The sequence below is a fragment of the Rana temporaria genome, chromosome 7 (assembly GCF_905171775.1).
Source record: "Rana temporaria chromosome 7, aRanTem1.1, whole genome shotgun sequence".
Taxonomy (NCBI): Eukaryota; Metazoa; Chordata; class Amphibia; order Anura; family Ranidae; genus Rana; species Rana temporaria.
This window is the reverse complement of record NC_053495.1, coordinates 55,021,120-55,049,079: the sequence shown is the minus strand read 5'-3', so window position 1 is coordinate 55,049,079 and position 27,960 is coordinate 55,021,120. Positions and strand designations below refer to the sequence as shown.

The 27,960-nt window shown below is 46.8% G+C and overlaps 1 protein-coding gene across 3 annotated transcripts in view; it reads left to right on the top strand.

Annotated features, from left to right (window-relative positions):
• The first annotated feature begins 1,267 nt into the window (after positions 1–1,267).
• LOC120945313 (neural cell adhesion molecule L1-like protein) overlaps positions 1,268–27,960 on the top strand; it is a 245,768-nt gene continuing 219,075 nt past the window's right edge. For all 3 annotated transcript variants that reach the window (XM_040359413.1, XM_040359412.1, XM_040359405.1), the window contains exon 1: positions 1,268–1,386. The gene's annotated coding sequence lies outside the window, so the exon portion shown is untranslated. The remainder of the gene's footprint in view (positions 1,387–27,960) is intronic.

The window sequence follows — 27,960 nt, the reverse complement described above, 5'->3', positions numbered from 1 at the left end:
TTTGTGAATTTAGCCCCCACAGTCTGTAACTACTGTTCTAGTTTTTTTGCTCCTAAATCGAACATATTGCATTTCACGTATACACTATATTCACTATAAACAGCGCTAACCTGCTGCTTGCTTCTCACGCTCGCTACTGCAGTCCTTCATCGCTTTTTAACTCTTTCCTCCACTGCGCCTTATTATGCTCCTTCACCTGACTAATACCTGGTTCACACCTATGCATTTTTAGTGTGTTTTCAGTTTTTCCGAAACACACTACAGTCTATTTAACACAGTTTCCTATGTTTGTAGTTCATATTTTTGCATTTTATAAAAAGGGCCAGGGACTTTTTTCTGGTCCCATAGACTTCAATGAATCAAAAATGTGTATTGAAAAATGCTAAATGCACCTGGAATATGCAAACTGTAACCTGCATAGGCGTGAACCAAGCCTTATGCCGCGTACACACGATCATTTTTCGGCATGAAAAAAAAAAGTTTTTCGGCATGTAGAAAAAACGAAGTTTTTCCCACTTCATCATTAAAACGACGTTGCCCACACACCATCGTTTTTAAAAAAATACTCTAGCAAAGCGCGGTGACTTACAACACGTAGGACGGCACTATAAAGGGGAAGTTCCATGCGGATGACGCCACCCTTTGGGCTGCTTTAGCTGTTTCCGTGTTAGTAAAAGACGATTTGCGCTTTTCTGTCTGTTACAGCGTGATGAATGTGCTTACTCCATTACGAATGGTAGTTTTACCAGAACGAGCGCTCCCGTCTCATAACTTGCTTCTGAGCATGCGCGGGTTCTTAACGTTGTTTTAGCCCACACACGATCATTTTTTACAACCCGAAAAAAGACATCGTCGTTAAAAAATGCCGCATGCTCGAAAAAAAAAAATGTGACGTTTTTCAGAACCCGAAAAATGATGTGAAGCCCACACACGATCATTTTAAATGACATTTTTTTAAAACTACGTTTTTTTCATGCCGAAAAATGATCGTGTGTACGCGGCCTTCCACTTGTGCTCTCCCGTGGCCCCTCTGACTTCCTAAACCATCTCTTGCAATATTTAAGAAGCCATGCTGCCAGTACTCTGATGAATGGGATTTTTTTGTCTTCCTCCCACCCCACCCCTGTCTGTTTGTAGAGGCTGCTGATGGGGGTCTCCCTCACTCCACATAGTCGCAGTGTTGCAGCAGTTGCTATGACTCCTGTCTGTGCATTGAGACATTTGGATTCTGGTCACGATCTTCTCCGCTGCTTTGTGTAAAGTCTGATTTAGGAAGAAGGACGGTGGGAGGATCAGGGTGGGATGAGGTTGCACCTCACTTTGGGGGAGACCCAGGCTGCCAGTATCAGATCCATGAGATGAGCCAGGCATAGCAAATCCAGGGAGGTGAGTAAATGATACTGCAAGGTGCAGGGACCACTGAAACCTTCACTTCTCATTTCATTGGATCACAGAAAATTGCATGGTGTCAAAGCATTTAGGCTGTCATCCTGTAATTATCCCTAATGAGATTAATGTAGAATAATAAATAAAGGAAGGCGAATAGATTCAGGGAATTAATTGGTTGATTGGACAGCTCTTTAAAATGTGGACATCTAACTTATTGCAGAGCTTGCTGAGCTACAAGTGGTCCGATTCTCCGGGGACCAGATATTTAAATTCCAGAGACGGTTCCAGATTCTGAGTTTTTGTCCCTAGAAACGTACTGGTCATTTCTACTATAAACTGATTTTTTTGGACTTTAGATTTAGTTCTATCTGTTCTTATTTACATGTCTTTACTGTAAGTTAATATTTGATTTATGTGAAATGATTTGTATTCCAGTCTAGCATAGTAGTCGTTAAAATTGTGTTTACAGTACGCCTTGTAGTATTGTATGTGATGAACCTGAATACAGTACCAGATAAGCTGGGCTGAAGATATATAGTAGATACCTCTCATTTAACATAGGATGCTTTCTGAAGCACATCTTACAAGTTTAGCAGTACTGAAAAGTTTTAGTAGCATTTACATAATGAATCACTTGACTCATTTCTTTACTTTGCATGGTTTGTGTGACAGAACGACGGAGATTTGTAATAGACAACACGGGGTCTGTCACTAGGATGATATGGCATGCAAAGGCTCCTTCATTATCACATTAGTTGAGCTGATGTGTTACATTGTAAGGTGGGGGCTTAAAGGGTCAGTCCATCCAAAAGTGATATTTTGGTTGTAGGTGTAATGGAGTGGGCATAGGTGTGTGCAGCCTATTGCATTAGGTTATGCGCCTCAAAGCTCAAACACACATGAATGCCACCCGCTGTCACAGGGAGGAGGCTCTGGTGGTGGGAGACAGTTGATTGGGAGCATATTACGCTACATCCTAAATACGAGTATAATGTGTTCCTAATGTTTAACCCAGCCTTTTTAATATAATGTGGGCATTTACACTAGCCACTGGCATCCCCCAACCACCCACCTGGTGCCACCCCCTGGATAATGCGAATTCACATGGGATGATTAGGGTGTGCCCAGGCACACCTAGCACACCCTGTGCGCACGCCTATGGGAGTGGGCTGAATCACCTGCAGGCTTCCTTAATATTTTGGAGACTCCAGCACATAGATCATTCCTCTATAGTTCCTGCCTTTTTCCACCAACCTTGGAGGTTGCTTACTCACTCTTTTTGATGTATTCCCAAAACATAAAATTAATGATAAATATAACAAGAGTAGTGAGACCCCTGCAACAATGGACACAGCAGGTTCAGTAAGTAGGGCACAATGATTTACCATCAAAACCCTAATGGTTGCCATAAATGTAACAATCTGATCAAAGGTTTTTTTTTTTTTTTTAAGAAAATCAGACAACATGGTTGAATCTATGAATTATTAAATTGCCATATACTGTGTCATTGATCATTTTGGAATAAAAACAATGGGCTAGATTCAGATAGATTTCGGCGGGCGTAGCGTATCTCAGATACACTACGCTGCCGTAAGTTAGAGCAGCAGGTCCTGTATTCAAAAAGAACTTGCGCTGTAACTTACGGCGGCACAGTGTAACTGGGCCGGCGTAAGCCCGCCTAATTCAAAATAGGCTGGTTGGGGGCGTGTTCTATGTAAAATACTAGTGACCCCACGTATTTGATGATTCTAATGAACGGCGCATGCGCCGCCCGTGGACATATCCCAGTGCGCATGCTCCAAATGACGTCGGCAAATCGTCAATGCTTTCGACGTGAACGTAAATTATGGCCAGCCCCATTCACGGACGAGTTACGCAAACGATGTAAAATGTGAAAAATTTGACGCGGTTCCGACGTCCATACTTAACGTTGGCTGCGCCATCTTTTTGGTGGTTTATCTTTACGCCGGAAAACCCCTTACGTAAACGGCGTATCTTTACTGCGACGGCCGGGCGTACATTCGTGAATAGGCGTATCTAGCTGATTTACATATTCTAGGCGTAAATCAGCGTACACGCTCCTAGCGGCCAGCGTAAATATGCAGTTAAGATACGACGGCGTAGGAGACTTACGCCGGTCGTATCTTAGCAACATTTAAGCGTATCTCAGTTTGAGCATACGCTTTAAGTTACGACGGTGCGGATTCGGACTTACGACGGCGTATATCTACTGATACGCCCGTCGTAAGTCTTCATGAATCTGGCCCAATCTATTTTATCTAAATTATTCTAACAGTCTGGATGGAAAATCTGTTTGTAGAAATATACTGTAGATAGAGCAATATGATTGTTAACTGTATGGCACTTCGAACAAACTAGTCATCTTCTGTTCATATTTTTCTTCAGGACAGTAAATCAATTGGCAGCATGATCATATGTAAACTCATTATATGAATGTACAAGAGATATATAAGGTAGTTTACAGCAATGTTTCTCAACCAGGATGCTGTGGGAGCAAGGGGTCCTCCTGTCTAGGTTCCTCTGGGTTGCCTCGAGCATGGGACCCAGTTTGCGCTGAATCAGTGTCTTGAGTTGTCATGGTGTTGGTGGATTGACCCCCAGCACCAAGGATGCAAAGTCATTTGTTGCTATGTAGATGGCAGTCGGCTCTATGCTCCATTGCAACACATGACTCGGATCCTGGCAGGTGGCATGCAGGGCTACCCCCAGCATTCAGGTGAAACCAGAAGTTCACTTCCACCCCTACACCATCCTCTTGCCACACCCACTTTTGGAGGTCATTGTAACAGGAGAGGGGTATCTGGGCAGTGTGACAGGAGAGGGGCAGTGGGACAAGAGGGGGGCAGTGTGACAGGTGGTGGGCAGCATAACAAGAGGGGGGCAGAGTGACAGGAGGGGGCAGGGTGACAAGAGCATGACTTGACAGGGCAGCATGACAGGAGGGGGCAGCGTCACAGAAGAGGCAGCAGCACAGGAGGTGTGCAGCGGGACTGGAGGGGGCAACATCACAGGAGGGGGGCAACGGGATAGGAGGGGGCAGTTTCACAGGAGAGGGGCAGAGGGACAGGAGGGGGACGTGGGATAGGAGAGGGCAGTGTGGCAAGTGGGGGGTGTCACTCTGATCACACACCTTGGGAATGACCAATCTTTCCAGTGGGGGCAGTGTGGTAGGTGACAGATGGGGGACGTATGAAAGGTGGGGGCAGTGTGACAGGTGGGGGGGCGGGAGTGGAGTAGGCAGGGTAAAGGAGAGGGGCAGAAGGACAGGAGGGGGCAGCAAGACAGGACAAGGGCAGGGTCACAGGAGGGGGCAGCAGGGCAGGAGAGGGACAGTGTCACTTTGATCACACACACTCCTTGGGAATGACCAGTTCTCCCTGGTAGGGGGCAGTGTGACAGTTGATAGACAGCGTAACAAGAGGGCGGCAGGGTGACAAGAGGGGGCAGGGTGATAAGAGCATGACTTGACATGGCAGCATGACAGGAGGGGGACACCGTCACAGGAGGGGCAGAAGGACAGGAGGTGTGCAGCAGGACTGGAGAGGGCAACATCACAGGAGGGGGGGCAGTGTCACAGGAAAGGGGTAGAGGGACAGGAGGGGGAGGGGGACAGGAGGGATGCAGTACCAAAGGAGGGGCAGAATCACAGGAGGGGGCAGCAGGACAGGAGGGGAGTAGTGTCACAGGAGGGGGACAGCATCAAAGGAAAGGAGCTGTGGCACAGGAGGGGGCAGTGTCACAGGAGGGGGCAGCAGGACATGAGGGGGAAGCTTCACAGGAGGGGGCAGTGCCCCAGGAGAGGAGCAGTGTCACAGGAGGAGGGCAGTGTCACAGGAGGGAGGTAGTGTCACTCACACAAACCTTGGGAAGCACCAGTTTTCCAAGATCTCTGCTGTCCTGCAGTGGCTCCTGGTGTAGAATATCTGGTGCCAGGAGTGGTAGCTGTATCCCAAGCAGGCAGAAGATCTCCTTCACCCTGACCTCCTTCTTTCCTCTTCTACCTTCTACTTCACGAACCCTCCACCTGCACCCCTTCACCTGACGCACCCTGCACAGCCAGGCACATCCTGCCATTCCTCATTGGAGTCTGCATGACAGTGGGCTCTGACCACACCCAGCAAACCTGCATCCTCCCAGCGCTCCACCCTCCTCTGCATCCTTGAAAACCCGCTCTGACAGTGGGACATGCAAACCACCCCGCCTGCCTACTACTCTCTCCTCGCTCTGCCAGTAGCCTGATAAACAGCAGGGAAACTAAAACTTCCATGCTGCGCCCTCTCTCCTACTGGGAGTAGCGTGGAAGTGTTAGGTTGCTTGCGGGGAGGGGAACAGAAGACATAAAAATCTGAATCCCCAGCAAGTAGTTGGGGACAAGGATTTTACCGCATCCCCCTCCCCCAGCCCTGCGCCCTAACGCAGCTGCCTATGCTGCCTTATGCTAGCCCTAATCTACTGCCCTCTGCTGTGCTTCTGGAGCCAAAAGGTAGGACTCTGATCAGAACATGGGGCTATATGATTTGGGGGTCTGTGATGGGGGACATGTGTAATGGGGGGGCTCTGTGATGGGGGGCTTGAGTGACTGCGGAGCTCTGTGATGGGAAACTGTGTAATTTGGAGGGCTCTGTGATTGGGGTGACTCTGATGTGATGGGGGTGCTCTAATGCCATAGGGGGCTCCATGTAGAGAGGGGGCTCTAATTTTTAGGGGTATTGTGACATGAAAGTGGGGACCTCTGACATGATGGGGGTCCTCTGTTGTGATAGGGGGCCTCTGATGTGAAGGCAGATCTCTGATGTGATAGGAGGACTCTGATGTGATTAGGGGGACCACAGATATGATGAGGGTATCTCTGTTGTGAAGAGGGCTTCTGATGTAACGTTATTTTCATCAAGGCAGTTGTGTACATTTACTCCGTTTCAGGTTTTTCTATTTGTAAGTAACATTTATGTTTTTTTACATTTTAGACAGGGGTTTCTTGAGATTTTGCATACATCTAAAGGGTGTCAAGACTGATCAAATAAATGGCGATAAATTCTAGTTTAGAGTATATCTAAAGCCAGTGGCATCGCTATGAGGGTGCGGGGGCTGCGTATCAGACACCGTTGACACCCGCCAGAGGGATGACACCAGGGACGGACTGACTATTCAGGTGGGGGCAGCCTCCAATCCCAGAAGTAGCTCACTTATGATGGCAGAGCGGGTTGGAGTCCCGGGCTGTGATTGTGTTTCGCTACACACAGCTGGAGATGGAGCCAACTGGCTGTGGGAAGGTGGGAGTCCATAATATTAGGTGGCATGAGTGGACACTGACTCCTTCACCACGGCTGATGTAGTGATCAGGAAACCCTGCTGATATATTTATACAGATTACAGTATAAAAATATTTGGAGAATGATCTCCCACTGTAGTTTTTTTTTTTTTGAGGGGGAGTCTCCTGGTGAAGTATGGGGGGATAGGGGAGCCCCCTCCTCTCACATCTCCCCTCTCTTTTCCCCATCTCTCTTTCACCCCCTCTCTCTAACCTCCTCCCTCTCTCACCCCCTCTTTCACCCCTCTCTCTCTCTCTCTTTCGCCCTCTCTCTCTCACCCCTTCTTTCTCACTCCCCCTCTCTCTTTCATCCTCCTCTCTTTCTCACCATCCTTTCCTCCCCCTGTCATTAACCCCCCCTCTCTCTTACCCCCATTTTCTCTCTCTCATCGCCCTCTATGTCACACTCCTCCCTCCCTCTTTCCCCACCATCTCCCCCATCTCTCTCTCTCTCTCTCTCTCTCCCCCTCTATCTATCTATCTATCTATCTATCTATCTATCTATCTATCTATCTATCTATCTATCTATCTCTCTCATTCCTATCTCTTCAAGTTATAAGTTGAAAATACATGCACTGCCAGATTTTCCATGTGTTCTCAGTATACAAAATTGTGGGGGGGGGGGTGTTGGCAATCCTGTCAGGAAGGAGCTGAGGGGGAGCCGAACCCCCGCACAAGGCATTTAACCCCTCAATCATCGGGCATCTTTACTGTACTATGTAAGGAGCAGACACTGCCTAGAGACCCTTAAAACTACACCCATTGCCCAATGGGGCATGATCTTGCACACAGGCATAAAGATGGCTGCCATGCGGAAAACCTGGAAATGCCCAGCGGCTTGAGCTGTGCTATATACAGTGAGTCTATATGTTCTATAGCCCGCGCACCTCCAGTGATCGCCTAGCCACAACCAGCTACCTCCCGCCTTAGCCCGCCCACTTACAATCACAGCCTGCATGCTGCTGTAGAGGTGTACAGTGAGGAGGAGGAGATGTAGTAGATGTTCAGTGTATTGTATCCGGGTATTAATGTGTGCAGACCAGAATCCAGACACATCATTCCAAATCTGGACTGCCCGGGTGAATACCAGACAGGTGAAACCCAACCCCAATCATATCAGAGTCTTCCCATCACATCAGAGGCCTGCCTTTACATCAGAGGCCCCCATCACAACAGAGGACCCCCATCATGTCAGAGGGCCTCACTTTGGCAGGCTAGCAGGGGAGCACTGTGGCAGGCTAGTGGAGGGGGTGACACCATGTTTTACTGCATAAGGTAGTGAGAGGAAATCTCTCATAGGTGCAAACAGATTATCAACCATGTCTCTTCACAGTTTAGTATATAACGCTTGCAGGAATGTTACTGTGGGAATTTGGTGCCCATAGCAATAAATGTAAATTCAGTGGTTCCAATCAGACAAGCCATAAAGCAATCAGCTTTGGTAGTAATGTATTTTTAGCTAAATCAAAATGCTCTTGTGATCTTTAAAACATATATACAGTGCCTCGAAAATGTATTCCTACCCCTTGAAATTTTCCACATTTTGTCATGTTACAGCCAAAAATGTACATGTCCCATTTACAGTTTGTGAGAAGCCATGTGGGGGACACAGCAAACATGTGGAAGAAGATGCTCTGGTTAGATGAGACACTGCAGATCACCCTGAACACACCATCCCCATCGTGAAACATGGTGGTGGCAGCATCATGTTGTGGGGATGCTTTTCTTCAGCATGGACATGGAAGCTGGTCAGAGTTGATGGGAAGATGGATGGAGCCAAATACAGGCCAATCTTAAAAGAAAACCTGTTAGACTCTGCAAAAGATTTGAAACTGGGGCAGAGGTTCACCTTCCAGCAGGACAACTCTAAACATACAGCCAGAGCTACAATGGAATGGTTTAGATCAAAGCATATTCATGTGTTAGAATGCCCAGTCAAAGTCCAGACCTAAATCCAATTGAGAATCTGTGGAAAGACTTGAAAATTGCTATTCACATATGCTCACCATCTAATCTGACAGTGCTTGAGCAATTTTGCGAAGAAGAATAGGCAAAAATGTCACTGTCGAGATGTCATTCCCAAAAAGACTTGCAGCTGTAAATGCAGCAAAAGGTGATTCTACAAAGTATTGCCTCGGGGGGACTGAATACAAATGCATGGCACATTTTTCAGATATTTATTTGTACAAAAATAATTAAAACCATTTATCATTTTCCTTTCACTTCACAATTATGTGCCACTTTGTGTTGGTCTATCACATAAATCATAACAAAATATATTTATGTTTTTGGTTGTAACATGACAAAATGTGGAAAATTTCAAGGGGTAGGAATACTTTTTCAAGGCAATGTATGATATACAACAGACACTGGGCAAGCTAGACACTCCAAAAACCTCATAAGAAGTGCATAGAGTGTATGTCTGCCCCACTGTTGCTCCAATTTTGCACGTGTATGAAATTCCCAGCTGTCAAAATGGGCGTTGCTGTGTAAATACAGCAGCTGTAATAGCCGTCTGACACCCTGTATAGAGACTTTCCTGCTTTGGGACAGCAATCTAAGCACCAATAGACTGAGGCCGCGTACACATGATGAACGGTTAACCGATGAAGCTGACTGATGGTCTGATGTGCCTACACACCATCAGTTAAAAAAACAATCGTGTCAGAACGCGGTGACGTAAAACACAACGACGTGCAGAAAAAAACGAAGTTCAATGCTTCCAAGCATGCGTCGACTTGATTCTGAGCATGCGCAGGTTTTTAACCGATGCTTTCGCATACTAACCATCGGTTTTGACCTATCGGTTATCAGTCCATCGGTTAAATTTTAAAGCAAGTTCTATATTTTTTGACCGAAGGTTAACTGACCGATGGGGCCCACACACGATCGGTTTGGACAGATGAAAACCGATTGTGTGTACGCGGCCTTAGAGGGATCATCACAGTTGCAGGTTAACCAAGCAGTTAACCTTTTACACATACCACGTGTTTTAACAGATAACACGCATTGTTCCCAGCATCGAATGTTGCAGTTCTGACTTTTAGGCTGGGTTCACATATGCTGCAGCCGTGGCTCAAAGCAGGGGGTCTGGTGTGTCCCTGTTCTCTCTTTTCAGGTCGGATTTAGGCCTGAATTTTTGCCTGAATTCGGACCTGAAACTGAGCCAAAGATGCCCAGGACCCTTTTCCAGTGCAGACCACGGCCGACTCTGAGGTGTGTGAACCGGCTCCATTGAGAGCCGGTCAGACTCTACCGTCATGCGAATTGGATGGGGGAAAAATCTACATCCAATTTACATAAGTGTGAACCCAGCCTAAAGAAATGTCTTTGACACTCACTGCCATGCGCAGACAGGAACGTAACAGAGTTTTGTAAGACAGTAGTACCTACTAGAGGTAGATGTTCTTTAATCTCTAATTAGTAGATTCAGAGATTCAGCTAAATATGTTTTTAAATATAATTTTATTTAAAAAAAAAGTGCAAGATAGAAAAAAATGTAAAAGAAAAAAAAGATGACAAAACAGACAATAAACAACAATAAAATATCTGTGATTAAAAGTAAAAAAAAAAAATTAGACCCCTTTCACACTGGGGCATTTTTCAGGTGCTTTTGGGCTAAAAATAGCGGCCCAGATTCTCAAAGGGCTTACGACGGCGCAACGCAATGTACGCCGTCGTAAGTCCTAATCTGGGCCGTTGTATCTATGCAACTGATTCTTAAAATCAGTTACGCATAGATATCCATTAGATCCGACAGGCGTAAGGCTCTTACGCTGTCGGATCTTAAATGCAATTTTTTTTTTTGCCGCTAGGTGTCGCCTCCGTCGTTTTCCCCATTGAGTATGCAAATTAGCTAGATACGCAAATTCCCGAACGTACGCGCGGTCGACGCAGTGAAGTTACGACGTTTCCGTTAGATTTGCGCCACGTAAAGTTGCCCCTGCTATATGAGGGGCAACCAATGTTAAGTATGGCTGTCGTTCCCGCGTCGAAATTTAAAAATTTACGTCGTTTGCGTAAGTCGTCCGTGAATGGGGCTGGACGCCGGGTGATTTACGCTACGCCGCCGCAACTTTACAGGCAAGTTCTTTGTGAATAAAGCACTTGCCTGTAAAACTTGCGGCGGCGTAACGTAAACCAGATACGTTACGCCCGCACAGTTTTGCGCCAATATACGAGAATCTGGGCCAGCGCCTGTAAGTATCTAGTAGGCTCAGTAAGCAGACTGAGTCTACGAACCTATAAGTGGTTCTGTGCTGTCCGTCCAAAGTGGAGGAAGCCGGTCGATAGGGAACCTGTCTGAGGGACACCGAGCATGAGGCTGGTTTAGCAGGAGAGGCCTATCCGCTCAGCTAAGGACACTTTATACCTGAAAGGCTGGATGGTGGTCGCCTGTCAGTTATTGCTTGTCTTGAAGCTGTTTGAAGGAGATCCGGGTGCTGAATCCAGTTGAGAGGGATTTTGGACCAAAATGATATCCACCTTTAGGAGGGTCTGTAGCAGAGTTCCGAGTGACACTCTGGCTGCTAGGCTGGTGAGAGAGGCCTATCCATGTGCACTATACCCACTCTGGCTAGAGTGGTGAAGAAGTTTATCATTGGAAGCAGGACTGTTTCCGTAAGGCCCCATACAGACGACCGAACATGTCTGCTGAAACTGGTCCGCGGACCAGTTTCAGCAGACATGTTCGGTCGTGTGTAGGCCCGAGCGGACAGGATTCCAGCATACATTTGCCCGCCGAGCCTTTTCCCAGCGGGCAAATATTTCCGGACTTGTTTTAAAACAGCCCGCTGGAATCCTGCCCGCTCGGACATGTTCGGTCGTCTGTACAGACCTACCGTACATGTCCGAGCGCCCGCCATCCCTCGCATGCGTCGAATGACTTCGACGCATGCGTGGAAGCATTGAACTGGCAGGGCTGCCCACGTCATCGTCGCGGCGACGGCGTGGACACGCCCCGCGTATTGTTTACGCGCGAATTTCTGTATGATGGTGAGTACAGCCACCATACAGAAATCCCCGGGCAGACATGTACGGTGAAAACGGTCCGACGGACCGGTTTCATCGTACATGTTTGCTCGTCTGTACCCGGCATACCAGTTAACCCTGAATCCGAAATTTCCACTTCTTCTATCCCTTCACCTTTCTACTACTATCGTTTTTACCCGGCTGGGTAATAAAAGCACAGAAAAGACATGTGGACATTGACTTTATTACAGCTCTCATCAAGTACCTTAGACAACGGGAATATAGAGGTAACGTGCCACCCAAATCAAACCAGTAGCTCCTTCGGGGGTAGTGCTAAACCTCATTATGTTCACATTTTCAAAAACTTTTCAGAGGCGAGGCAGAGATACAAACTTTTATATTTACTCTGTTTCATTTATCAACATTTAAACTTCGATCTGCATTTTTATGTCAGTATTTTTATGTCAGTAACAGCAGCCTGACAGACCATCTTGTCTGAGTAGTCCCTGCGTCATCCACAGCCCTGCTCTTAGCTCTCATCTCTCCCCCTCATCCCCTCCTCCCTGCCTGTCAGTTGTGTCTGTGTCTCTTGCACACATGTTCAAAAAAATTTTTGAAGCCTGAACATTATATATTTTCTGAAAGCAAACACCCTAGAGAATAGAATAGTGATAGTTACATTTTTTTTTATATCACACAATATTACCGCATAGGTCTAGAAAATGCAACATTTCAGTATAAAAACACACTAAATTAAATTTAAGGGAGCAAAACATGCAATACATTTCCCAATTTGTTGGTAAAATATAAATGTAGCACCCTCTACTTTTAGGTGGGTGCTAGAGTAGTGTTTTTTTTTGTTTTTTTTTTACTGTCAGCGCAGGTAAATTTATGGCAGGCCTATGCTGTGAGCTAGGCCTATTTGTTTTGATCTGGGGAAAGGGGAGTGGTTTAGTGCAGCAGTGGGTGACTGACATGTACTTCAGCTCTTTGGCGCCTCCTCTGTTTCCAGGGAGAAGGTTCTGGAAAAGGGGCAGGGCTGAGGGTTGGAGTGACATGGGGGGGCTGATTTACCAAGCCTTTACTCCATGACTCATGGAGTAAAAGCAGGAGTAGCAGCCGTTTTGCCATTTACTAAAGAAATACGCTGCTAGTGCAGTGTATTTCCCTAGTTACTAATGTGCCAGACCTGGCGCACGGCACATTGAAATGTAAATTGCGGGGGTTTGGGCGGGAGTTTATTAGGGGGGGAGGTGGGGGGATGCAGGGGAAGTGAAGTGACATGTGTTTGAATGTGTTTGGCGGGCCGAATTGAAAGGGAAAGTGTTTTTTGAAAACAGATCCCCGTACGCTTGCACAGTGCGCCTGAACCTCGGGAGGTTCATTTGCATATTGGGCATGCGCAGAGAGAAATTTCGGCGCTTCCCGTGCGCCTTGTCAGTACGCCGTGAAAATCTTGGTAAATACCAAGCGGCGTACCCGTGAATGCGCTGCGTGACGCGGCGCACGGGAATCTCCGAGCTGTTTTCAGCCCTGAAGGGGAACTCCGCGCCAAATTTCAAACTTGAAATCGGCGCGGGTCCCCCTCCAGGGCTACATTAGGCTCTTAGGCTTGGTCCGGAACGTGAGGGGTTAAACCCGCGCCGATTCGGCGCGGGGGTCCCCCCCCAGATCCAAACCAAGCCCTCTTTCCAAGCACGCAGTCTGGCCCGGACAGGAATGGGGGTGGGGACGAGCGAGCGGCCCCCCCCTCCTGAGCCGTACCAGACCGCATGCCCTCAACATGGGGGAGTGTGTGCTGTGGGGGAGGGGGGCACTGCCCCCCCACCCCACAGCACTCTTGTCCCCATGTCGATAGGAACAAGAGCCTCTTCCCGACAACCCTTGCCATTGGTTGTCGGGGTATGCGGGCGGGGCTAATCGGAATCTGCGAGCTCCCTTTAATAAGGGGGCCCCCAGATGCCGGCCCCCCACCCTATGTGAATGAGTATGGGGTACATCGTACCTCTACCCATTCACATGGGGGAAATGTAAAGTAAAATAAAACACCACACAGAATAAAATATTTTATTAATCTGCTCCGGAGCCCCCCCTTTCTTCTTTAGCTCTCTTACAAGGGGGGGTTTCTTCTCTCCCGATCTTCCGCCGGGACCCTGGGCTTCGGTGATTTCTGCCGGGGGAGGGCGCCATCCCTCGGTCCTCTCCGGAGCCTTCCGCCGGATGCCCCCACCCCATTTAAGCTCTTTTTCATTAGGGGGGCATCCGGACTTCGGGGTCTTCTGCCGGGGGATGGCGCCTATCCCCCGGTCTTTCCGGTGCCTTCCGCCAGGGTTCCGGTCTTCCTGGTCTTCTGCCGGGAGTGCGCCAACTCCCTGGTCTTTTCTCTTCTGTCTTCTCTGCTCCCTCTTCTGCCTGGCTCCCCCGCGGAGCCAGGTCTTTCTTCCGTCTTCTTTCTTCTCTCTTCCTTCTTCTGCCTGTCTCCTAGTGGCATGGGGCCCTCGGGCAGTGCCCGAGTGACTCAATGGTCAGTCCGCCCCTGACAAGAACTATAATCAACAAGTTTTATTTTCTTTAATTTTGGATAGAGTGAGGGAGGGTTATAGGCCCTGTCAGTTTATTTTGTATTATCTGTGTCCAATTGGGGAGATTTGCCTTCACTTCCTGCCCCATAGCCAAACAGGAAGTGAGAGAAAAACTATGCAAATTAACCACTTCCCGCCCAGCCTATGGCCGATTTACGTCCGGGAAGTGGTTACACAATCCTGACAGGACGTCCTGCAGGATTTCATGCCGCGCGCGCCTGTGGGGGCACGCAGCGTGGCGATCGGTGATGCGGGGTGTCAGTCTGACACCCTGCATCTCCGATCTCGGTAAAGAGTCTCTCACGGAGACTCTTTACCACGTGATCAGCCGTGTCCAATCACGGCTGATCACGATGTAAACAGGAAGAGCCATCGATGGCTCTTCCTCACTCGCGTCTGACAGACGCGAGTATAGGAGAGCCGATCGGCGGCTCTCCTGACAGGGGGCGTTCGCGCTGATTGTTTATCAGCGCAGCCCCCCCTCGGATCACCACACTGGACCACCAGGGATGCCCACCCTGGACCACCAGGGCACTGACTGGCAACCTGGGAAAATCAGTGCCACCCCACAGTGTCCATCAGTGCCACCCCACAGTGTCCATCAGTGCCACCCCACAGTGCCCATCCATGCACAGTGCCCACCTATCAGTGCCCACCTGTGCCACCCATAAGTATCCATCAGTGCCACCCATAAGTGCCGCCCATGAGTGCCCATCTGTGCCGCCCATGAGTGCCCATCAGTGCCGCCTATGAGTGCCCATCAGTGCCACATACCAGCGCCGCCAATCAATGCCACCTCATCTGTGCCCGTCAGTACTACCAGTGCCGCCATATCAGTGCCCGTAATTGAAAGAGAAAAACTTATTTACAAAAAAATTAACCTAAAAAAATAAAAACGTTTTTTTGTTTCAAAATTTGCAGTCTTTTTTTAGTTGTTGCGCAAAAAAAAAAATTGCAGAGGTGATCAAATAACAACAAAAGAAAGCTCTATTTGTGGGGGAAAAAGGACGCCAATTTTGTTTGGGTACAGTGTTGTATGACCGCGCAATTGCCATTCAAAGTGCGACAGTGTTGAAAGCTGAAAATTGGCTTGGGCGCGAAGGTGCGTAAGTGCCTGGTATGGAAGTGGTTAAGGGAATCCAGTGCCCCCCCAGAACTAGTGTGTGGGTCCCCTGAAAATTCCTGGGCGGGTCATACAAAAACAGGGTGTGACCTTGACAGGAAGGGGTGGGTCATTTTTCTATTAGGAGGTGCAGATATGTAGTCAGGCCTAGGGCAGAACAAAACCTAAATATACTACTGCATATTAGGGCTTATTTAGACCGGATCCGATTTACAGCGTGTTTTTATATTGTGGGAGGAAACCCACGCAGGCACAGGGAGAACATGCAAACTCCATGCAGATGCTGTCACGGGCGGGATTCGAACCAACGACTCTTTTGCTGCTAGGTCAAAGTGCTATACACTACACCACTGTGCTGAACGAACATGATTGCAGCTGAAAGCATGAGATCTTTTTTTTTTTTTTTCAATAGCATGCTTTCCAGCCTTATTGACCCCGCCTCTCTCCATAAAGAGGACCTGTCACACACTAGTCCTATTACAAGGGATGTTTACATTCCTTGTAATAGGAAGAAAAGTGATCCAAAATCAAAAAAAGTGTCTAAAAAATGCAAGAATAAAAATATGAGGTAAAAAAAACAAACAAAAAAATAAAATAACGCCCCTGTCCCTAGAAGCTCGCACTCAGAAGCAAATATGCATGTAAGTCCCGCCCACATATGTAAACACCATTCAAACCACACATGTGGGAGAGCAATAATTCTAGCCCTAGACCTCCTCTGTAACTCTGAACTGGTCACCTGTAAAAAAAAAAACAAGCATCGCCTATGGATATTTTTATGTCCCGAAGTTTGGCGCCATTCCATGAGTGTGTACAATATTAAAGCGTGACAAGTTAGGTATCTATTTACTCGGTGTAACATCATCTTTAACATTATCCATAAAAATTGGGCTAACTTTACTGTTTTTTTTTTTTTAAATTCATGAACCGTGTTTTTTTTTTGGGCCAAAAAAAGGCGTTAGAAAAATTATTGCGCAAATACCGTTGGAAATCAAATAAAAAATGACCGCTAACTTTATTCCCTAGGGTGTCTGCTAAAAAATTATATATAATGTTTGGGGGTCCTGACTAATTTCCCAGGAACAAAATATAATTTTTACATGAAGGAGAGAAGTGCCAGAATAGGCGCGGTATGGAAGTGGTAAAAGTGAAATAATAAAAGTGAAATATTCCTTCAAATTTCATACAGGGGGGGAGGGGGGGTACACGCATGTTTCCCGTGCTTAGAACTGTCCCTGTACAAGATGTCATTTCTGAAGTGAAACAAAAAAAAGGAAGTTTAAAGTACTCATGGCTATAAAGAATACAGTCATTGCTCATTAAAAATAATAAAAAAAAAAATGGGGGTCCCTCCAAATTAAATTACCAGGCCCTTCAGGTCTGGAATGGATATTAAGGGGAACCCCGTCATAAAAACCCCCCCAAAAAATGGCGTGGGGTCAGACACCCTTCAGGTCTGGTGTGGATTTTAAGGGGAACTCCACCCCAAATTGAAAAAATAAATGGCGTGGAGTCCCCCTAAAAATCCACACCAGACCCTTATCCGAGCACGTTGACCTGGCCGGCCGCAGAAAAGAGGGGGGGACAGAGTGCGGCCCCCCCCCTCTCCTGAACCGCACCAGGCCACATGCCCTCAACATGGGGAGGATGTCCCCATGTTGATGGGGACAAGGGCCTCATCCCCACAACCCTTGCCCGGTGGTTGTGGGGGTTTGCGGGCGGGGGGCTTATCAGAATCTGGAAGACCCCTTTAACAAAGGGGACCCCCAGATCCTGGCCCCCCCTATGTGAAATGGTAATGGGGTACATTGTACCTCTACCATTTCACCCCCAAAAAAAATGTCAAAGTGTTAAAAATGACAGTAGCCGGATTTTGACAAATCTTTTAATAAAATCTTCTTTTCTTCTTTCCTTCGGGTTTCTTCCGCTGCTTCTTTCTTGGGTCTTCTTGTCCACATCTTGCCCGACGTCTTCTTCTATCTTCTCCGTCCGTCCTTCAGCCTTCTGGTCCCGCATCTTGCCCGTTGTCTTCTCCTGTCTTCTTCTCCGTCCGTCCGCCAGCCTCCTCGTCCGCATCTTGTGTCTTCTCCGGTCTTCTTCTCGGTCCGCCAGCCTTCTCGTCCACATCTTTTTCTTCCCCGGACTCAGCGTTTGAATTTGATTTGGCCGCCGTGTTCCCGCTCCTGGGACCCGCCCCCCTCTGACGCCACAGGTAAAATCATATGAAAGTCCGCGTGTGGCATATGTGCGTCAGAGGGGGGCGGGGTCACATGAGTGTGACACGGCGGGAACTTCTTCTCCGGGCGGCGCGCTTGAAATTGAATTCCCCCGCTGTGTGACGCTCTGTGACCCCGCCCCCCTCTGACGCACATGACCTTCTAAGGAGTTTACTTGTGGCGTCAGAAGGGGGCGGGTCCCAGGAGCGCAACATGGCGGCCAAATCAAATTCAAACGCTGAGTCCGGGGAAGAAAAAGATGTGGACGAGAAGGCTGGCGGACCGAGAAGAAGACCGGAGAAGACACAAGATGCGGACGAGGAGGCTGGCGGACGGACGGAGAAGAAGACAGGAGAAGACAACGGGCAAGATGCGGGACCAGAAGGCTGAAGGACGGACGGAGAAGATAGAAGAAGACGTCGGGCAAGATGTGGACGAGAAGACCCAAGAAAGAAGCAGCGGAAGAAACCCGAAGGAAAGAAGAAAAGAAGATTTTATTAAAAGATTTGTCAAAAACCGGCTACTGTCATTTTTAACACTTTGACATTTTTTTTGGGGTGAAATGGTAGAGGTACAATGTACCCCATTACCATTTCACATAGGGGGGGCAGGATCTGGGGGTCCCCTTTGTTAAAGGGGTCTTCCAGATTCTGATAAGCCCCCCGCCCGCAGACCCCCACAACCACCGGGCAAGGGTTGTGGGGATGAGGCCCTTGTCCCCATCAACATGGGGACATCCTCCCCATGTTGAGGGCATGTGGCCTGGTGCGGTTCAGGAGAGGGGGGGGGCCGCACTCTGTCCCCCCCTCTTTTCTGCGGCCGGCCAGGTCAACGTGCTCGGATAAGGGTCTGGTGTGGATTTTTAGGGGAACTCCACGCCATTTTTTTTCAATTTGGGGTGGAGTTCCCCTTAAAATCCACACCAGACCTGAAGGGCCTGGAATGGATATTTGCCGGGAACCGCACGTCTTTTTTTTTTTGTTTTTTACGGCGGGGTTCCCCTTAATATCCATTCCAGACCTGAAGGGCCTGGTAATTGAATTTGGGGGAACCCCTACACATTTTTTTGTTTGTTTTATGAATGAATGCCTTTAGAATTGTCAGAGCCGACAATTCATTATAGCCGCGTGTGAATTTTTAAATGACTTTTTTCCTTCTGAATGTCATTTTGTGCAGGGGCAGTTCTAAGTGCGGGAAAAATGCGCTATTTCACATGCTGACATTACACCCCCCCTAGGTACGAAATTTAAAGGAATATTTCACTTTTATTGTTTCACTTTAAGAATTATTAATTTCACTGCTCCCGAAAAAACAGCCGTTTTAAAAAATTAAAAAAACATTGATACATGTCCCCTGGGGCAGGACTGAGGTCCCCAAACACTTTTTAGGACAAAACTAGCAGATTAGCCTTTAAAATGAACACTTTTGATTTCTCCCATAGACTTCTATAGGGAGTTCGGCGCGGCTTTACATATTACTTTCAATGCGCCGGCTGCTACGCTGGTTCATGCGCCCAATTAAGCCTCCACCCGGCGCACTAATTAAGGCATGAACCAGCGCAGCGCACAGAGCATAGTAAATCAGGCCCGGGGTGTATGCGGGAGGGGAGCCCTGACCCATCCCCAACTTGGCCTCCTATATCTACATACCCATGGTCAGCCTGTTTGTGAGGTACTGAATGACGGAGTGTTTGACTGTGGGGGGGGGGGTACCTCAGTCCGGGAGCTGTGAGAGAGCCTCTCATTACTCGGTTATTGAGAGGTGTCCTGGAACAGGAGCAGGAAAGAGGACAGTTGGGAGGCTGGAGCACGTCCTGGCAAGTCATTCAGGAGGGATCCATGCTGGGATCGGTGAGTGAAAAGTACAGTGGAAAGCTCTGAAGAGACATGCCAGGAGATGAATGTGGAGATAGAGGGAGAGACTGTGTGGTTGTTGTATAGTCAAGTCGATGCAGCCAGGAGGGCCGGCAGGATTTGCATCGGACGTGCTGGGATCAGTAGTCCACCAAGTGTCAGTAAGCACATTTATTATTCTCATCTAAAATGGTTGCTACCACAGAAGGGACTGAAAACCTCTGCCTGTAATGGGCTATCAGGAAAACATTAGGACTTATTCAGAGTGAGGCCTAGTCATGTGCTAATGTGACAGGAATATAGATTTGGACAGTGAAGTTAAGCAAGTGATCTCAAGTAGTGTGCTGAAGGAGATGTGCAGAGGAAGAGACTGTCAGATCTAGACTGAACTACTTTTATTCAACTAAGATGTATAGACGCAACTATTTTTATTCTACTAAGAAGTATTCATTATCTGGGCACACCATGTCCCTTTTCCCAATCCAAGTTTAATCCCCTAATAAAAAGAACAAAAACAAGCAAGAGATTATTCATTGTCTGGGAAAGTGTGCCAAAATGGATGCTTGACCAGCAGGGTAAAATGTGTGGATGTTGTAACACGCATCGATCCCACTGGGCCATCGCTACATAAAAGCTAATGTTGCCCTGAGTAAACAGATACCCAACATGTGCCCATGAAATGGGGACAAACTTTAGTACTCTATATTTTCTATAGGCAATGCTTTAAAAGTCCCCTATAGGTCATAAGTTTAGCATTACTGAGAAGGTCTGGTGCTAGAATTATTGCTCTCATTCTGGTGTGTTTGTGTGGTGATATGTAACGTGTATCACAATCAACCTTTTCAGGTGTAGGCATCCCGACATGTGTTTACATTTCTACGTGCGTATATGTGGGGGTAGGGGAACCTCAAACTTTGGGGGGGGCGGGGATTTTATGTGCTTTGGTATACCCTTTAATTTTTTACAATAAATAAAATACTTATTTTTTTTCATCACATAGAGGGAAAGAAAGTCCCCTATGTGAGGATTTTTTGGTGGCAGGTTCTCTTTAAAGCAGAGGTTCACCAGAATTTTTTTTTTCTTAAAAGCCAGCAGCTACAAATACTGCAGCTGCTGACTTTTAAGAAATGGTCACTTACCTGTCCAGATCGCCCGCGATGTCGGCAGCCGAAGCCGAGCTATCGCCATCCTTGGTGAGGGAATCGGGAAGTGAAGCGATACGGCTTTACTGCCCGGTTCCCTACTGCGCATGTGCGAGTCGTCTTGCGCCGTCCTCACTGGTCCCCGTGTGCTGGGAGCCGTGTGTTTCCCAGACCACAACGGGTGGTGACGTGAAGGGGTGGGACTCCCGCGGAGTCTATACCCGGGTGTATTATACAGGCATCTGCACCCCCTCCTCCTTGAAAGGTGCCAAATGTGACACCGGAGGGAGAAAGGGTTCCGAAAAGCGAAGGGGTTACTTTTGGGTGAACCTCCGCTTTAATGAGACATCCAGGGTCTAGTTGGGCAGTACATATGTCTAGTTGGCAATTCATGCAATACTAGTGCATGTTTTTTTTACACCTATCTTTGTTAGTTGGCTCATCTGATGTCTGTTTTATGTCTATGGGCACCACAGAGGCCATATCACATGCACAGTTCTGTGACTGACAACAAACTGACAATAGCTGAATGTCCGCAAAGTGTATTTTTTTTTCTTTCAAATGTCTCCTAGGTCTTGCCCTGGAGGTCAGAATTGTTGTATTTTATTGCCATGAGGCCTTAGCTGAGACGGCTGTATAAAAAGTATGTTTGTCAAAATCGAAATATGGTTGTCCAGATGTCACTGGAGACCCAGAGATGACATCATACACGTCGCTTCTGGGTCAGGAACAAGATGGCGAGGAGAGCGGACATGCGTAGCTGCTGACTCCTATTTTTGTTTACAAAAGTTTTATGTGGAAGATTAGAGGCAAAGGGGCAGATCCTCGTACAGCGGTGTATTTATGCGCTGGGCGTAGCGTATCTAAGATACGCTACGCCGCAACGTACTTTTTTTTTTTCTAATCCACAAAGAATCCGCGCCGTAAGTTACGGCGGCGTAGTGTATCTTTGGCGGTGTAATGGCGCGGAATTCAAATGGCTGTGATGGGGGCGTGTTTTATGTAAATACGTCGTGACCCGACGTAAACAACGTTTTTTTTTAACTGCGCATGCGCCGTCCGTGAGGGTATCCCAGTGCGCATGCTCGAAATTAACCCGGAACAAGCCAATGCTTCCGACGGTGACGTCATTCTACGCAAATCCCTATTCGCGAACGACTTACGCAAACAACGTAAAAATTTCAAATTTCTACGTGGGAAGGACGGCCATACTTAATATTGAGTACGCCATATAACAGTAGCTTTAACTATACGCCGGAAAAAGCTGAATGCAAACGACGTAAAAAAATGCGCCGGCCGGACGTACGTTCGTGGATCGCCATAACTAGCTAATTTGCATACTCGACGCGGAATTCAACGGAAACGCCACCTAGCGGCCGCCGAAGAATTGCAGCTTAGATCCGACGGCGTACTAAGGCGTACGACTGTCGGATCTAGCCGAGATGCCGTCGTATCTTGTTTTGAAGATACAAAACAAAGATACGACGCAGGAAATTTGAAATTACGTGGCGTATCAAGAAATACGCCGGCGTAATACTTTTGTAGATCTGCCCCAAAATTTCTAAACAATAAAGATGCTATCATTTAACAATATAATGTAGTACATTGGCTATACAATAAGTGGTATCAATTTCTTTGGAATTTAAATTGTGTAATAGGTTCAATATATGTAATAGGAAAACATTGTAGTGTTATGAGAAGATATGAAGCCGAAAATAATACAAATACAATGTGTAATCTATCATATATGGTATGGTGGATTCTCTCAGACAATTTGAGCATTTCCATCCTGGACAAAACCTGAGACCATAGAAGGTTGTTTGATCTCCAATTAAATGCAATCCATTGAATAGAGCTGAATAATGTGTGGAGCAATCTATTACAGAATATGGGTATATTTGGTATAGTAGCATATAGAAGGCATATTTGTGGAGAGAGAACAATTTTTGGTTAGATGCCTTCTCAATTCTACTAGCTGCAGCCTGCCATATTGGCTCAAGATGTTTTAATAATAGGACACTTACCTGTCCTGGAGTCCAGCGATGTCGGTACCACAGCTGATGTGTCCATCAGCTGTCGGATGCTGCTGCCAGCTTTGCCGGTAAGGGAACTATGCCGCAAAGCCTTTTGGCTTCACTGCCAAGTGCCTACTGCGTAAGCACGAAGCACGGTTGCACTCTCCTACTGGCCCGACAGTAGAGGGAGGAGGATGGGGCCAGACCTCTGATGTACCTCGCCACGGAGAGGTGCGATGAAAGAGGGGACAGGATACATGTCAAAAACAGGTACCTGCTCCCCCCTCTCTTCCCCCCCGAAATGTGCCAAATGTGGCACCAGAGGGGGGGAGGATACAGATAAGCGAAGTTCCACTTTTGGGTGAAACTCCGCTTTAAATGTAGTTATATAGTTACATAGTAGGTGAGGTTGAAAAAAGACAAGTCCATCAAGTCCAACCCATGTGTGTGATTATATGTCAGTATTACCTTGTATATCCCTGTATGTTGCGGTCATTCAGGTGCTTATCTAATAGTTTTTTTTTAACTCTCAATGCTCCCCGTTGAGACCACCGCCTGTGGAAGGGAATTCCACATCCTTGCTACTTTTACAGTAAAGAACCCTCTACGTAGTTTAAAGTTAAACCTATTTTCTTATAATTTTAAGGGGTGGCCATGTGTCTTGGTAAACTCCCTTCCACAAAAAAGTTGTATTCCTATTGTGGGGTCACAGTATGGTATTTATAAGTTGAAATCATATTCCCTCTCAAGCATCTCTTCTCCAGAGAGAATACGTTCAGTGCTTCAGTCCTTTCCCCATTACTAATATCTCCCAGACACTTTATTAGCTTTGTTGCGCTTCTTTGTACTCGCTCCATTTCCAGCACATCCTTCTTGAGGGCTGGTGCCCAGAACTGGACAGCATACTTTGGGTGCGGCCGGACCAGAGTCTTGTAGAGTGGGAGAATTATCATTTTATCTCTGGAGTTGATCCCCTTTTTAATGCATGCCAATATTCTGTTTGCTTTGTTAGCATCAGCTTTGCATTCCATGCCATTGCTGAGCCTGTCATCTACTAGGACCCCCAGGTCCTTTTCCATCCTAGATAGAAGTGTCTGGACTCCCTGCAAACTACTCCCCTTAATTATTACCTTGTAACTAAGCAATATTTTAATATTTATGCATTTGTGATATGTATATGCGATTCATTTAGTTTCACTGTAATGCTATGCTTTATGGTTTCCTGGGTCACTGGGGAAGCACCAATATGGATGCTGCTGCCCCATGTGACTCCAGCAGCCATCTTGGGTCAGGTAGAGCCTATTTATGTCATTGGTGCCAAGTTTGGTGTGTTTTATGTGAGTCAGCAGTGTAGGGAAGGGTACCCTTCCTGTTAGGGACAGTACTAAGGGTAGGGGAAGGTTCCTCTGCATGGACACGAGATGGCCAGGACGCATTTCACTTTCTTAACAGACGCTGTCAACCCAGCTTACAGATCTGTCATCATCATATCATTTGAAACTCTGAGTGTACCCAGTTTGGCAGGGGTCCCTATGGGTTGTTGTGAGCTGTCGCTGACTTACTTCAAAACAAGTTGCTGTTGCACCTGTCTGTGTGAATTATTGCCGCCACACTACGCTTCACCCCACCCACACACCGACTTTAGTGGACATGTCTCCAGGTTTCCAGCATTTTTCTTCTTGCTACCTTCAAGGTATCTGAAATACCTATGCATGCCTATCTTTTAAATCTGTTTATTTTGTAGTTATACTTTAAATGTCTGCCACTTGTTTCCAAAGTTTGTGACCAATTGTTTACTGTCATAATTTTGTAGGTGTGGATACAAAGCGGAGGCATGATTTGCCAGGGGGGGATCTGAGAAGGAAGGTTTCAACGAAATACGAAGCCAGCAGTACAGCTTAGAGACATACATTTTTCCAGTGTCATGTAGATGGCCAAGCTGCATGTAAGTGGCCACAGCTTTGTGGTGGGGGAGCACCTGTAATCTTTCACCCTATTCCTGCCCAGCGTAGACTGGTCCTTTGGACTCCCTGAGGTACAAAATGCACTGGTTCCTCCCCTGGGTGCCACAACAGAGGCATTCTGCAGGCAACCTTGCTAGCACCAGCATAACAGCACCAGCATATCCCATACCTTTTTGAGGCCTTGCGGATGCCAATAGCAACCTTTTTTTTTTTCCCAGAAGACATTCCCATCAGAAGGGCTTGTTAAGGAACTCAAGTAAAATTGCATGTTTTCCTGCACTGCAAAAAAAGTACTTCCTTCTGTTCTTGGTGACACCCCCAAGAATCTGGTAAACACACATGCATTTGTGGCTTCCAAAATTCATGGGAACAGTCATTTTTAAATACATTTTGCAGGGGAAATTTTTAGTCCTAGGGGCCCAGTATAGTTCACGGGCCTCCGTATAGCCTTCCTGAAGCCCCCCCCCCCCCCCCCCCAGGTGCAACAGAACAGTGGCACTGATGTTATCAGCCTACGCCCCTAAAATGAAAAAAAGGTTCCTTCTTTGCCCCAACCTCCTGGGCCCCTCTGTTGATGTGGTGAGGTATAGAGAAATGTAATTTAAGCCCTGGTAAGCAGGGGAGTCCAAAGCAGGGAGTCCAAAGCACCAGACTACGCTGGGCAGGAATAGGGTGTAAGATTACAGGTGCTCCCCCACCACAAGGCTGTGTACATAGAGGACATGCAGCTTGGCCACCTACACGACACTGGAAAAATGATAAATGTATCCACACATGTCCAGAGGTGGCCAGAATACAAAAAAGTAACCCTAATTTATAATTTTGGTGCTACCTCTTTAACCCTGGTACCCCAGGCCATTCCCATCAATTAGCACTTTGTATGTCCATGCTTAACTTCATTGTCTTTTTTTGTCTACCTAATTTTAATTACTGGGTAATGAATGCTTCGTTTAAGTTTAAGTTTTTGTATTAATTGGGGATGTTATGATTAATGTGAAACTTGTATAATGTGTTTATTGTATTGCGCAAATCAGCACTGCAGCTGAAACTCAATTGGTCGTTCTATTTGTCCAACCTATTACTCATCCCCTTGGTTAGAGTACAAACAACGTGACTTCCAGTGACCAGGCACGCCCCCTGAAGATGTTAACCTAACGAAACGTACGTCGGCGGCGTAGCCTGGTCACATGTACTCTCTACGTTCCATCCGGTGCATCTGGCTTGAGTCCTAAGCAGGTGGAACGCACGCCGCCACAGAGGTGGAGGAGCTTGTGCTATCCTACGAGTCTGCAGCCCCAGTGCCGGGAGGGGCACCTTTTAATGTAAGCGGCCATTTGGCCTTTTGTTGTCTTTTAATTATTTTAAATTAAATGGTTTGCACTATGGAAGCTTTAGTTTTGTGTTTTATTTCCCATCTCTGAAACAGAGGACAAGAGGTACTACATTAATTTCCTGTCTATGGCAAGTTGTGCAGGCACGATCCTGTTAAGCGCATGTGATCTTTTTTTAGTTAAAAAGATCCATATAGCTAGATTCAGAAATACCGCCTTAACCCAGTGGCGGCGTAGTGTATCGTGTTTACACTACGCCGCCGTAAGTTAGCGAGGCAAGTACATGATTCACAAAGTACTTGCCTTCTAAGTTACGGCGGCGTAGCATAAATCGGGCCAGCGTAGGCGTGCCTAATTCAAATTCGGCTGAGGGGGCATGTTTTATGTTAATGGGGGTGACCTGACGTGATTGACGTATTTTACGAACGGCGCATGCGCCGTTCGTGTACATATCCCAGTGTGCATTGCAGCAAAGTACGCCACACGGTCCTATTGGTTTCGACGTAGACGTAAATTCCGTCCAGCCCTATTCACGGACGACTTACGCAAACAACGTAAAATTTTCAAATTTCGACGCGGGAACGACGGCCATACTTAACATTACTATTCCAGCTATTTGATGGAATAACTTTAGGCCTGAAAATGCGTTACGTAAACGGTGTATCTTTACTGCGTCGGGCAAGCGTACGTTCGTGAATCAGCGTAACTACTTATTTACATATTCTAGGCCGACCGCAATGGAAGCGCCACCTAGCGGTCAGCCTAAAAATTACACTTTAGGATACTACGGTGTAAGACACTTACGCCGCTCGTATCTGAGCCTAATTTAAGCGTATCTGGTTTCCAGAATACGCTTAAATTTGCGTCGGCGCAGATTCTGACTTAGGCCGGCGAATCTACTGATACACCGGCCTAAATCTTTCTGAATCTGCCTAATAGAGTCTGGTAAGCACAATCCCCTTCTGTGCACTTTGGGTGTCATATCTACAGTGTTTTGGTGAAGGAATAAGATTGCACTTTCTGGATAACAAGTCTAATGCAGCAAGAATTCTGTTGGTGGTGGCTATTTTTTGGAATTGTTTTTTTTTTTTTTTTGCTTCCATGATATTTGGACTTTGTTTGATCAATGACTATATCAGTTAGTGACAACTGGACATTTATTTGATCAATCATCAAGATTTTTTCTTTCTTTTTTCTTTTATACACATTTGTTTTCACAGGGGTTGATCATTTGTTGTTTTATTATATTTATATCTATTTTTATTTTATTGTGTTTTTTTATTTTTCACAATATTATTATAGCGCCCCCTATCACTTCTTAGATAGAAGATATATTCTTCATCACCAGGGGAGCAGCTTAGCAATTGTAGTGATTCACATATATAGCTGGATTCAGGTAGACGTGCCTAACGTTAGGCAGGTGTAGCGTATCTCATATACGCTACGCCGCCGTAAGTTAGAGAGGCAAGTGCTGTATTCACAAAGCACTTGCGTCCTAAGTTACAGCGGCGTAGCGTAAATGTCCTGGCGTAAGTGCGCCTAATTCAAATTGTGAAGTGGTGGGCATGTTTTATGCAAACAAAGCATGACCCCACGTAAATGACTTTTTGAACGAACGGAGCATGCGCCGTCCGTGGACGTATCCCAGTGCACATGCTCCAAATTACGCCGCAAAGACTTATTGGTTTCGACGTGAACGTAAATTACGCCCAGCCCCATTCACGGACGACTTACGCAAACGACGTAAAAATTTAAATATTCTACGCAGTTCCGACGTCCATACTTTACGCCTGATAACGCCTTACGTAAACGGCATATCTTTACTGCGACGGGCAAGCGTACATTCCTGAATAGGCGTATCTCGCTGATTTACGCATTCTAGGCGTAAATCAGCGTACACGCCCCTAGCGGCCAGCGTACATAGACAGCTAAGATACGACAGCGCCGGCGGTCGTATCTTAGCTACGTTTAAGCGTATCTCAATTTGAGAATACACTTAAATATACGACGGCGCAGATTCAGAGTTACGACGGCGTATCTACTGA